This window comes from Paroedura picta, chromosome 12, assembly GCF_049243985.1.
Source record: "Paroedura picta isolate Pp20150507F chromosome 12, Ppicta_v3.0, whole genome shotgun sequence".
Classification (NCBI taxonomy): Eukaryota; Metazoa; Chordata; class Lepidosauria; order Squamata; family Gekkonidae; genus Paroedura; species Paroedura picta.
In genome coordinates, this window is record NC_135380.1 from 5,453,023 (window position 1) to 5,466,373 (window position 13,351).

Consider the following 13,351-nt stretch of genomic DNA (forward strand, 5'->3'; position numbering starts at 1 on the left):
GGTTGGGGTCACCACAACAGAAGGAACTATATTAAAGGGTCACGGCACTCGGAAGGTTGAGAACCATTGGTCTAGAACAGGGGTAGTCAAACTGCGGCCCTCCAGATGTCCATGGACTACAATTCCCAGGAGCCCCTGCCAGCGAATGCTGGCATTGGCTCCTGGGGATTGTGGTCCATGGACATCTGGAGGGCCGCAGTTTGACTACCCCTGGTCTAGAAGAAGAAGGGCTGTCTTTTTGTATCCTGCTTTTTACTACATGAAGGTATCTCAAAGTGCTTTCCCTTCCTCTCCCCAGAACAGTCACCTTGTGAGGTAGATGAGGCTGAGAGAACTCAGAGAGAACTGTGACTGGCTCAAGGTCACCCGGCTGGCTGCATGTGGAGGGGGGAGTGAGGAATCAAACCTGGTTCTCCAGGTTCATAGATGAAGATAGATAGATGATAGATTGATAAATAATAAAGAAGAGCTTTCTTCTGGGGCCCACTTTACACTACCCCAAAGCATCTCAAAGCGGCTTACAATCTCCTTCCCTTTCCTCTCCCCGCAACAGACACCCTGCGAGTTAGGTAAGGCTGAGAGAGCCCTGAGATTACTGAAGAAGAAGAGTTGGTTCTTATATGCCACTTTTCTCTACCCCAAGGAGTCTCAAAGCGGCTTACAGTCACCTTCCCTTCCTCCCCCCGCAACAGACACCCTGTGAGGTAGGTGAGGCTGAGAGAGCCCTGATATTACTACCCCAAACAAGGCCATTGGGAAGGGTGGCTGTAGAGTAGAAGGGAGTTGGGTGACCACAAATGATCCAGCACTATATGAAGAGACAGGAAGGAGTATTTGCTCTGGCAGTGTTGGACGTCCAGTGCATAATCTAGGCTAGCCTGACCTGTCAGATCTCAGAAGCTAAGCTGTATTTCGGGGACTGCACTGACTAGCCCCATCCCCAAGGATGCTAAATCAGTCCACTGGCAATCATATTCTCTGACTTCTGAATTTGTCTCCAGCGTAGTGTAGTAGCTAAAAGCATCAGCTTGTAATCTGGCAAGCCAGGTTTGATTCCCCGCTCCTCCACATGCAGCCAGCTGAGTAACCTTGGGCTCGTCACAGCCCTCATAGAGCTGTTCTGACTGAGCAGTCCTGTCAGAGCTCTCTCAGCCTCACCTACCTCACAGGGTGTCTGCTGTGGAGAGAGGAAGGGAAAGTGATTGTAAGCCGCTTTGAGATTCCATTGGGTAGTGAAAAGCAGGGTATAAAAACCAACTCTTCCTCTTTATGAAACGGGTACTTGCTGACCACTTTCTGCGACAGAAGGAAAAGGCATTCTCTGCCAGGGGAAGTTCTGTAGTTGTCAAAAATGGGACATCTATCATGTTAGCTGCTTGCTGCATCATGGTATAGGCACAGGAGGCCTTGCCATGTAATTACCGGCTGTCCAGATAAATAGTAATAGCCAAGACTTAGCAGAAAATGCTGACCATACATGGAAAACATGGACGCCTAGGCTCCCCCCCAATATTCTTGATGCATTTACCCCCCCCCCCCATGGTTGCTCTACCCCCCACCAACTTCCAGAGGAGATTATTGTTGTTCACACACCCACACAGTTTCCCAAACAGCTTGCGGGATTGCCAAAAAGGATCGTGGTGTGCATATCTAGTCTCTGAAACCGTGCCCACCCAAATAACTTCCCCCCTTTGTGCTGCAGAGTTTGCCCTTCCTTTCCAAACAGGTGCTCGATTCTTTTAGCTTACTGCGTTTTAATAGACATTATTCCTCTATTACCTTAATGAGCGCCTGGCGAAAGGATATTGCCAACCCAGCTTAACAAAAGGATGCTAAATGTTACTGTGGACCCCCCCCACACACACACACACACTTCTCCCTGCTCCCAAACCAAGGCTGCAGAGAGGGAAGAGAGTGAGAGCGGAGGAGTGAGGGAACGGCCCGCCCTAGAGATGGATAAAGGGCTTTGTTTTGTGTCACCACAACACCGCATTACGAATAAAACCTTCCACGGGCTAAACACTTAAATGAAAGCATCGGGAAACTAATTTATCATTTGCAACCACATGATTTAAGTAGGAGCAGCTTTAATTTCCTTCCCATCTCCCTCGTCTTCAATGGCAGCCCGCATTAGGTTGCTCTGGTTCCAATCGCAACACTTAAAGGCGCTTCCATTTTCCATCTGATTAAATAATTGAAATTCCTCTCACTGCCTGCACTTTACCGGCGCACAAATTTTGTGTAAAGATAAATACTCTCTTTCGCTCTCCACTTTTCCTTCTGCAGCCTCCCCCGCCCGCACCCCCGCCCGGCACACACATCTAGCACACTTCACCAATGCCTCTTTGGGGCTTAATCTAAAAAGCACCCACGGTTTAGTTTATTGATGGCCCGTAAAATGGATCGGTACGCAGTGGCCTATTTTGCGGAATAATACGGCTCCCATTAAGTGATTGTTTGGATGAATTAAGGGTGCCCGTCTTCTCTAATTCAGCTATCGTGATTTGGAACTGGGGGGCTCGGAGTCCTGAATACAGGGGGGGGGGGGAAGCCAGGTAGCTTCGTTTCTTGTCTACCTCTCCCTGCCTGGCACATCCATTAAGGCCTCAATGCCTTTGTGTTGTTGTGTTACTCCCCTCCCCCTATTTCATATTTAAGCATTTGTTCCAATTAGGGTAACAACTTTTTAATAGCACTTCCAAACAACTTACCCTCCGGCAAGAGACAAGGCCACTTTCTAGCCCGGAACAAAGACTCTTGCTTGGGCCAAGTTCCTCTCTGCCTCATAGCACAAGGAATCCTGGGTCATCCATTGGCACACCATGGACGCATTTCAATTGCACCTGCTTTTTCTACATCCGATTGAACCAGCTTGTTTCTACCCTCCACTGGGCCATTTAAAAACACATGAATGTATCACAAATAAAGGGACAGACTGAGATGCAACGCAGTTTATTCGTATTGAAAACGGCTCCTACGACAGGCACTTTTGATTGTAGAGTATATTTATTTATTTTATATTTGCATTTTCTAGCCCACCCCTCCTGAGCCAGTCATCACCCTACAAAGGGAGCTTACCTGAGAAATCCATGATCCATTCAGCATCCCCCAGCTCTGGGTTCAGAGGTGGATCCCTCGTTTGGGAAGTTGTATGGAATTTACTTCCATGTAACGTGTGCAGGATCAGAGAGCACACCTGTATAGTCCTGCTTGAAGAGGTGTGCAAAGGAGAGGGAAGAAACTACAGATTGGACGGCTCCGGTTGGGAATTTTGCCCATCTGCAGAAATCATTTCTGTTTTAATTTGGTTCCCAGAAGAAAGATGGATGGATGGATGGATGGATGGATGGATGGATGGATGGATGGATGGATGGATGGATGGATGGGGGGAATGGATAGAAGGACAGATAGAAAATACAGCAGGCTTTCTCAACCAGGGTTTTGTGAAACCCGAGGGTTTCTTGATGGCCCTTGAAAGGTTTCCTGAATGGGTGGGAGTTAATTAATTGTGTGTGTGTGTGAGTATATATATAGTTGGGAAGCAGAGCTGTGTCCATGCCCACCCGAGTTAGGGCAGGTTGACATGACCATAGAAGGTCAACATCACCCAATAAATATTTAAAAATTATATATAATATATATTATAAAATATTTTAAAATTATATATAGCTCAAGACAGTGTCTTCCATTTTCTGGCATATGTCGGGGTTATCCCTGTACGGAAAAGCTGCCAAGGTAACTTGCAGATAACTTAGTCCGTATCAGGGTTATTGTAGCACATCTTTAGTTTGTACAAAGTTCGCCCTCCATTTCTCTAATGGCAAGACCCTTTAAAAGAGCGAAACCAGAATTGGCCAGTCCATCACCCCCTCAGTCCTCCTCAAGCCTGCCTGTTAACGCAGGTGGTGATGTCACTTCCGGGGGGCATGGCAGGGAGGCACGGCCAGGTGACATCACTTCTGGGGCTTCTCGAAGCCTGAAAAATTGTTTCAGGGACTCCTCCGTAGTTGGAACGTTGGAAAATCTGGCTGCAAAAGCTTGCTAAAGCACATTGAAAGTACATTATTTGATGAGTGTGAAATTAGTCCAAATACAGGCAACACCCCCCCTCCCCCCAGTCTCTAGGACTTGCTCGGGTAATATTTACCTGCTACGGTACAATCTCTGACATCTTCCTCAAAGGGTGAAAAATCAACAATGTCTCCCTACTTGACAAATCTGGAGCTGAAGTATAACGTTTCAGAATTAGGAGCCAATGCCCTGAAGAAAATCCAGACTGAGCTTTTGTTACAGGATCAATGTAAAAACAGGTGAGGAGAGAGAAGAATTCAGATATTCCCCAAACCATGCTATCTGTTACGCTGGGCTTTTGGGGCAGGGCTGGGGAAAGAGAGCGTAAATAAAGTGAGAATGCGGGCCCTTCTCACCCCCACCCTCGGAGGGCATTGTTGAGATATTATGTGCCCATGTTGGAATTAATTAGGCCCTCATAATAAAACAGATGCTGCTTTTGTGAAAAGGACGGGGCCAAAGTACTGGCTTAGGGAACTCTTGCTTCAAACTAGGCTAAGCTGAGCATGAGGCTAATTTTCACTTCTAAATGAACAAGGAAAACAGGGATCACACGGCCCCGTCTCTTGTGAACCGGCAGACTGTTTCCAGGCTAGATAAAAGAGCAACCGTCCTAATCCCTCCAGACCCTGGCTGGAGATTTCGCTTTCCTTTTATTTTAAGCGATTAAAAAAAAAAAGCGATTGTGTGTTAAAAAAAATAAATAACTACACACCGCAACAAAACTCCTGTCCGGCCTCTCGTTGACTCTTCTTGTTCCCTCGCAGGAATAAATCCCCTCACAAAGGAAGGATCACATGTAATGTTATTTTGCATGGCTGATCGTCTTTGGGCAAACCACTCCGGCAGATTTTGGGGAATCAGACAAACCATTTACGGAATGCGTTTGACCAGCGATGATAGTGAGGAAAGGCTGCATGGCCAGGGAAATAATAGATCCGTCAGACCAATTTCAACTTTCCAATCAGGGCTGCTGTCAGCCATTCTTCTTTGCTGATTGGGAGGGGGGAGGGGATGCCGTCAAGTCACAGTCAAATTATGGCAGCCCCCTAAGGCAGGGATTCCTTTCCCTACATCCTGCCTTAATTGACTCAGCTACAAGGTATTCCCGGCATTTCCATGATAGCAGGGAACCAGTTTCTTCCATTGACCTGGGGATGGTGTTCTTGTGTGGCTACCTCATCTGGGAAAGGGGGCACCTACGCCTGCCTCAAACCATGTCCTTTCTCTTCCCACCTGGAGCTCCTCCTCAGGTGTGGCAGGGACGTGTGGCCACCTGACATCCCTTTTGGCCCAGTTCCAGGATTCCTTGAAGCCTGAAAAATATTTCAGGGGCTATCTCATGGTCAAAAGGTAGGGAAAAAGCTGCCCTAGAGCAGGGGTAGTCAACCTGTGGTCCTCCAGAGGTTCATGGACTACAATTCCCATGAGCCCCTGGCAGGGGCTCATGGGAATTGTAGTCCATGAACCTCTGGAGGACCACAGGTTGACTACCCCTGCCCTAGAGGTTTCACATTGAAAGGTGAGCCGACATGGTTTGCCATGACCTCCCTCTATGTAGCAAACCTGAACTTGCTTTGCGGTCTCCCATTCAGATGCTACCCAGGGCCGACTCTGCTTAGCTTCTGAGATCTGATAAAATCAGGCCAGGCTGGATTAGCCAGTCCCTGTGGCCCCAGGTAAATAGCCCCCGAAGCCCCACATCCAATGAATAACAAGAGTTTAAAAAAAAAACGGGTTGCTGACCAGTCATGTCAGTCAGATGACTTAATATTTAAAAAACCCACTAAAGTGCTTTCGCATGTGCTGAATGAGGTACTTTCATTCCATTTCCAATGCACTTTGCAAATGTGAAACGGCCAAATCTGCTTGCAAATGATCACTCAAGTGCATTGGAAGTGCAGCACTTGACATGAGTGAAAGCCCCCTAAACTAATCAAAATAATATCAATGCATATATCTTAATTGCTTGTGGAGACAAAAGCATATGTTCTTTAAAAAAACATTTAATTTGTTTTTATTATGGCCAATGTTCCATCTACATACAAAAAAAAATAAAAAAGTGATCCACACAAGATTATAAAATTTGCAAATACAGAGTAATGATTTTTACCATATTTAGCAATGATCCCAATCCTAGTTAGATAGATAGAATCATAGAGTTGGAAGGGGCCACACAGGCCATCTAGGCCAACCCAGTGCTCAATGCAGGATCAGCCCTAAGCATCCTAAAGCATCCAAGAAAAGTGTGTATCCAACCTTTGCTTGAAGACTGCCAGTGAGGGGGAGCTCACCACCTCCTTAGGCAACCTATTCCACTGCTGAACTACTCTGACTGTGAAATTTCTTTCTTTCTTTCTTTCTTTCTTTCTTTCTTTCTTTCTTTCTTTCTTTCTTTCTTTCTTTTTTTTTTAGATCACTGCCATCAAAATCTAATGCATATAATGGCTCCCCAGGTACTCTCAAATCTCTCTACATTTTTGTTCTTATGGTATAATGTCAACTTAATCAAGGTATATGTTTCTTTAACTTTATTACCACAAGTATTCATATTGGGAGTTCCTTATAGTTCCAAACTTAGGCAAAATTCATCCTTGCTGCTGTTAACGTATAAAGGACCCTAGTCAGCCATTCTCCTTCGCATGCAGGAAGATAGTTTAGTAAAACTATTTCTGGTTTCATACAGATCTCTTTCCCTAAATTTATCGAAATTATTTTAAGCACTTACTCCCATCTTAACTCTAATACATCTTAACTCTAATACAATCTTGCCACAAAGGACAAGAATCTGTCTTTTCTTCTCTGCAAAACCAACACCTAATATTCTCTGATTTCAGTTCAAACGTTTTGTTTTGTATTTTATGCCACATAGATTGAGTTTTCTCTAAATGGTAAACTTATTGTGAAATCTAAACCTTCTATGAAAATAAAATAAGACCAATGCATTAACTTCTTGCAGGAAAATTTAAAAAAACATTATCAATTCCTTGAATGCATACGCTTTATGAACAAAAATGAAAAAGTGATATATAAGTTTGCAAATAAACAAATATGTCTTGATTAATCATATTGCAGGTTTTTTCAGTGTTCTACCAGACTGCCTCTTCCCTTATATCCCCAAAGAGCATTAAGGTCAGAACAACACCTCCTCAGAATCCCTGGCCCAAAGGCCTTTTGGGTGGAACACTCTTCCGAAGGAGATCAGGTAGTGGTGGGGTCACCAATGGGAGGTGGGAAAGATCGGCTCTTTAACACTAGAGCCCCTCTTGTCTGGTAATATTAGCTGGCAGAAATCAGACTGTTATGTTTTTACATTATTGTTCTTATGCTATTGTTTACCTGCCCTGCACTGTATTGGAAGAGCAAGCTAAAAAAATAAATTAAAATATCTACGTATCAATCTGAGAAGAAGCATTTCCTTCCTCTAACTCAGGCACAAATGCCTCTTCTGAGATGAACCAGGAAAGCATCTTCCTGAAAACCTAATTGGGAAAAAAAATCTTTTTTCTTCAGGTCTTATTTACATTTGTTTATTAATATACTGTTATCTCTCCTGTCTCCTGACTGAGGAGCAAGACGCCCCTCTCCCAGTCCCTGTGTTAATGTATGCCGATTTAATTGACTCATCAATTGATTAAAACTGAAAAGATCCATCAATGAAGATTTACTTTCTTGGGCGACAGCCCGAGTTTTTCTTTAAACCAAGGATGTAAGACATGGTTAGGTCGAGTAAAATGTTTAGAGCCCTGCTGTTTAAGGTGTGCCCAGGGGTCTATGTATCCGAGGTCATTCACAGCTTAGTTAACACTTACAGTCACAAGCCAAATAAAGCCATTCCAATCTGTTAAAAGCCTCTCTCCCTTTCTCTCTCTTTTTTTGCTGCTCACTAAAAATATCCATTGCTGACAGATGCAAGCTATCAATAAGGAATTTAAAAACTCAGTATGAAAAGTCGTAAGGGTGGAAAGTCTTGATCAACATCTCAAATAGGATTTTACTCAGCAGGTAGCAACCAGTTTATAGTGGTAATTGTAAAGGGCATTTTACATGGAATCAATTAAATGAAAATCTTTTAAACCCTTTTTAAAAGGGACTTTTAAAAGTTAACAGGTGATTTTAATTGGAACCAAGGGAGCTGCCTCTTTTTCCCCCTGCTTCTTCTTCTTTTTTTTTTTAAAGCATTCAATAAGGGGACTAAAATCAATACATTTCCATCAGCAGTTGAACTCCCAGAGTTCGCACAAGCCAATGCTGAAAACTTAACAAATACTCCGAAGTGTGCTCCGTTTCCTCCCCCAATTTTATTTTTAGTACTAAAATCAGTAATTAAAGTTAATTGCTGGGAAAAGCCTAAATCAGGCAAAACTTTGCTAATTCGAATACTGAGCAAATTTGAAAGAAAGGAAGACCTTTCCTCATCAAATTGTCTCCTTTAGCCTTCAGAGTCCCTGACTGAGATGGCCTAGGGTAGACATTACAAGCTAACCCTGGTTATTTCACGAATGGGAGACCACTAAGGAAGTCCAGGATGCTAAGTATTTTCAGGGCCTTAGCAGAGCATAACTGGCACAAAAACACTGCCCCAATATCTAAGGGGACCTTGTGGTCTGCATGCATGCTCAATGAGTGATGTATATGCTGAGTCACTAACAGAACATGCATATCACTTTTTGCCCATTCTTGTGGTCCCCAAGCCACATAAGTATGAAGGCTCCCCTAGCAATCACAACTTGAAGGCCCCTTAAGCACACAACACCTCAGGGCCCTGGAACTGCAGGGCCAATAACATGTGTGACCTGTGCTACTAGGATAAACCTCCTCTGACGGGCAATGTAAGTTCCCGAACAATTTGTTTCAACTGTCATAATATAGTCTTATCATGAACTACCTGTTTTCTGTAACCCAAGAGACTTTGAGCTCTGCCTGAATTTATTAGTTGTGTGCAATTATTCTACAACTGAGGAAGTCCAACAATGAAACTAGTTATTACCTAGGATACTGGTCTTGGTTGTGTTTGATGATTAATCTTAAAGATATTGAAGTGCAAGAAACTTTTCTTCTAGTTCGGTTTAATGTTGACCCCCAGTTGAAATATAAAACTACTAGCAACCAAGCCCATTGCATTAAAAAATCTTGAAAACGTGTGGGGAAACCCACAGACACCCCTGCATAGTTCAGGCTGCCCTTCAGCATGAGAAAGACAGACAGAGAAATGTGTTTCTCACCTCAGTCAGTTGCTATTAGAAGCTTCCTTTTTTAGCAGGTCTGTGCAGGGTGGGCAGAATCTTGAGCAAGAGCTCCCATTGGGCCTGAGTGCGAGAAATTCCACAAATAGGAAAAGGGCAGTTTGGTTTCATCAGCGGTTGCTGGGCAGATCCCTCAGACCGCCGGACATGCTGGTTAACTGATCACAAGTTCATTTTTATATGGGATGATATGACAGTTGAAAGAAGATCTTCAGAAACTTACAGGATTTATTGAACCACATTTTTTCTTGTTTGTGTGCCAACTGGGGGTTGGCAATCCTAGACACTGAATGCAATTAACCCAGCACCTCCGACTAACACACTATGCAAGGAATTTTGCTGGTCTACAGAGATGGAATGGAATGGCAAAGAGACTTCCTGTTGCCCATCTTGTAAGCTGGCAGGATATCTCAGGCCACCAGGCAGTCGCTGAATCCCACCTTCGCCTCCAGGAGCAGACTCTGTGTCCAGGCTCACCTTCGATTCAATCAACAGCAAGGGCATTGGAGTGACTGCCCTCTTATTGGTTTTATGTACACAACGTCTCTGGCAGTTCTTTAAGAGAATTGATCAGCCGCAAGTAGTTCTTTATTATCACTTCATTTAAGCGGCATAAACAGCCAGCCTGGGAAGCTATGCTGCTAGGGCCTCCTAATCGCACAGAATCCTGAGAATTTCAATTACATATTTCGGAACGAACAAATTCCCAGTCCCCATGACTGGAGGGGGGGGGAGGGAACTATCTTCAAAGGGTTTAGAAACCAAAGATGCAACGGTCCTGCATTCTTCTTCCACTTTCTAAGGAGCTTGAAATCTCTCCTTCTCTCCTTCCTGACAAGATTCTGAATGCACTATAACTTCCAAAATTAAGCGGTTCATTTCACCGTCCGAAGGAATCTCAAAGTGCCTTACAAATACCTTCCCCCCTCCTCTCCCCACAGCAGACATCCTTTGAGGTAGGTGAGGCTGAGGGAGCTTTGAGAGAACTGTGACTGGCCCATAGGCACCCAACTGGCTGCGTGTAGAGGAGAAGTAGGGAATCAAACCCAGTTCTCCAGATTAGAGTTCGTCTCTCTTAACCCCCACACCATGCAGCAGTGTGGTTAAAGTGCTGGGTTAGGATCTCTGAGGTCCACTCTGCCACGGAAGCTTGCTGGGTTACGTTGGGCCAGTAAGTCACTTTGAGGACTTCTGAAGTAGACAGGTGCAGGTATGCCTCTTAAAATGATTAATAAAAAGTCAAGTGCAAGAATGCACAATAATGGAAAGTCTAACTTGTTACCTCTCTTACTAATTCTCCAATCATATATTCAGGAGACAAGTCTATTTTAGGTAACACCATGGCTTGCTTTGTTCATTTATTTATTGTTTATTTAATTCATTTGTACCCCGACTTTATCCCCAATGGAGACCCAAGCAGCTTACCCTGCTCTCCATTTTATCCTCACATCAACCTTTGAGGTAGGTTAGACTGAGACACTTTGACTGGCCTGTGGTCACCCAGCAAATGGGGATTTGAACCAGGGACTCCCAGATACGAGCCTGATGCTCTTCACCACTAACAACACTAGGGGCTTGCTGTTTCTGACATGGATAATTCATCATTTTATTATTTTATATTTTAATTGTAAGGAGCTTTAAGCAAGGCTTAAGTAACTGGCCTCTTGTGGCGCAGAGCCTCTTGTGGCGCAGAGTGGTAAGGCAGCCGCCTGAAAGCTTTGCTCATGAGGTTGGGAGTTCGATCCCAGCAGCCGGCTCAAGGTTGACTCAGCCTTCCATCCCTCCGAGGTCGGTAAAATGAGTACCCAGCTTGCTGCTGGGGGGTAAACGGTAATGACTGGGGAAGGCACTGGCAAACCACCCCGTATTGAGTCTGCCATGAAAACGCTAGAGGGCGTCACCCCAAGGGTCAGACATGACTCGGTGCTTGCACAGGGGATACCTTTACCTTTACCTTTAAGTAACTGGCATAGAAATGGAAGGGAGGGAGGGAGGGAGGGAGAAGAAAGAAAGAAGAAAGAAAGAAAGAGGGAGGGAGGGAGGGAGGGAAGGAAATCCACTCAAGATATTTTTATGTGGCACATGTTTTTGCAAAGTATGCTTCCCACACTCCTGGAGCTGTGGTAAAGCACCAAATCATGAACTCGGCCTAACCTTCACGGGTGGGGAAACTGAGGCACGGGCTTTTCCTCCCTCACCCCTCATCCACCATCCCCAGGACTACCTATTTGACAAGGGATGATATTTCCAGCCCTGGAATTGTGACATGCTTCTCCGACACGCTACGTGATTAGGAGTTTGTGCGGAAGAGTACATCGCCTATCAGCCCATAAGTGCTCGGCATTGTTTGCTTATTTCTTTTTTATTTATTCCCCTTCCCTTTCTTCCCATACCTTTGACAATCTAGACAAATAGGCTTTTAAATTAGGAAGTGATTTGGAATATAAGTGAGTGCATTTAAGCTGATAAGAGACAGAAAGATCCTAATGGCTGAAATATTTGTCGCCTCACAAATAAACGGAGTGTATCAGGAGCCGCTAATATAACTAATTTTGACCAACTCCTTGGCAGCTCTGTGACAGAAAATGAGGTCAGCGCAGGTTGAAGCAACAGAAAATGAGCATCCGTCGGGAGGCAGCCAAGAATACTGATAAAGGAGTCTGTGGAACAGCATTACCTACCGGGGAAAAGCAAGAATCGGGTTGTTAAAATTAGAATGGAGCCTTTCCGGAGTGTCCGGGGTTTTAAAAACATCAAGGTGAAAATGAATACATTGGCTTTCAAACAAAGCTTGAATACAAATGCTGGCCTAAGAAGGTCTTATTTTGCCACCTGAACGCCGTGTTCTGCACAGTTTTTGATTCGACAGCCTGGATATCGAAGACAATGGAAGCTTTTGGAATAAAACCAGGGAGAAATGAAGAATGGTTTCGGCTTGGAAGCGAAATGTGTAGGATGAGAACTGGATTTAATGCACACTGCCGGGGCGGCCTGGAGGGCATGCGATGTAGCAACTTTGCTGAAAGTAAAAAGGTCCCCCGGCTGGTCAGCACCCAAATGGGAGACCTTACAAGAACACTCCTGCTTATGCTAGGCTGCCTTGATTTCCATCGCGGGAGAAACCGCAATAAATATGCATTAAGAATATCATTTCCTTGCACTTTTCCCTCTTATTTGGCTCGGTTCTTTGTCGCAGCCAAGACGCCACTGGAGAAATGAAAGCATGGGGATTTGTGCGGAGGGTGTCAATTGACAATAGCTTTACAATTAATTGATATAAACTTGCTCATTTTTCAGGGCAAGTGACAATTTGAGGATACACGATTAAGGCAGGACTTTTCTGGAAGCCAAGCTCGCAAACAGCAGAAGAGTGGCAAATAGGATTTCCCGGTCTCCCCTGCCCCTGGCCACTGGCCACTGGCGGGAGGCTGGGAGTAGGGCTACCCGCCTCAGGCTCACAACAATCCTGCGAGGAATCACAGTCAGGCTGAGAGAGAGTGACTGGCTCAGGTTCACCTGGAAAGCTTCCTTGGCAGAGGGGAGATTTGAACATGGTTCCCCCAGATCTTTGTCTGATACTCTAAGCCAGGGGTAATCAAACTGTGGCCCTCCAGATGTTCATGGACTACAATTCCCACAATCCCCATGGGAATTGTAGTCCATGGACATCTGGAGGGCCACAGTTTGGTCATCCCTACCATAGATTCAACCTCCACAGGTTCCATCCTCAAAATCTTCAGATATTTCTCATCCAAGAGTTTACAACCCTACCTATGTCATTAGGTGTGGGTATGTCTACAACAATGACTGTGAGTTCATGAAGAAAGCCTTCGCAGGAGCGGAGAAGTGGTAGAACATCAGCTCCGCATGCAGAAGGTCCCAAGTTCCATCCCGGGCATTTCCTGTTAAATGATTTGCCAGTAGATGATGTGAAAGACCTTTCTCTGCCTGAGAGAGAGCCGGGAGAACTGCTGCCCATTTGAGTAAACCAGGGGTAGTCAAACTGCGGCCCTCCAGATGTCCATGGACTACAA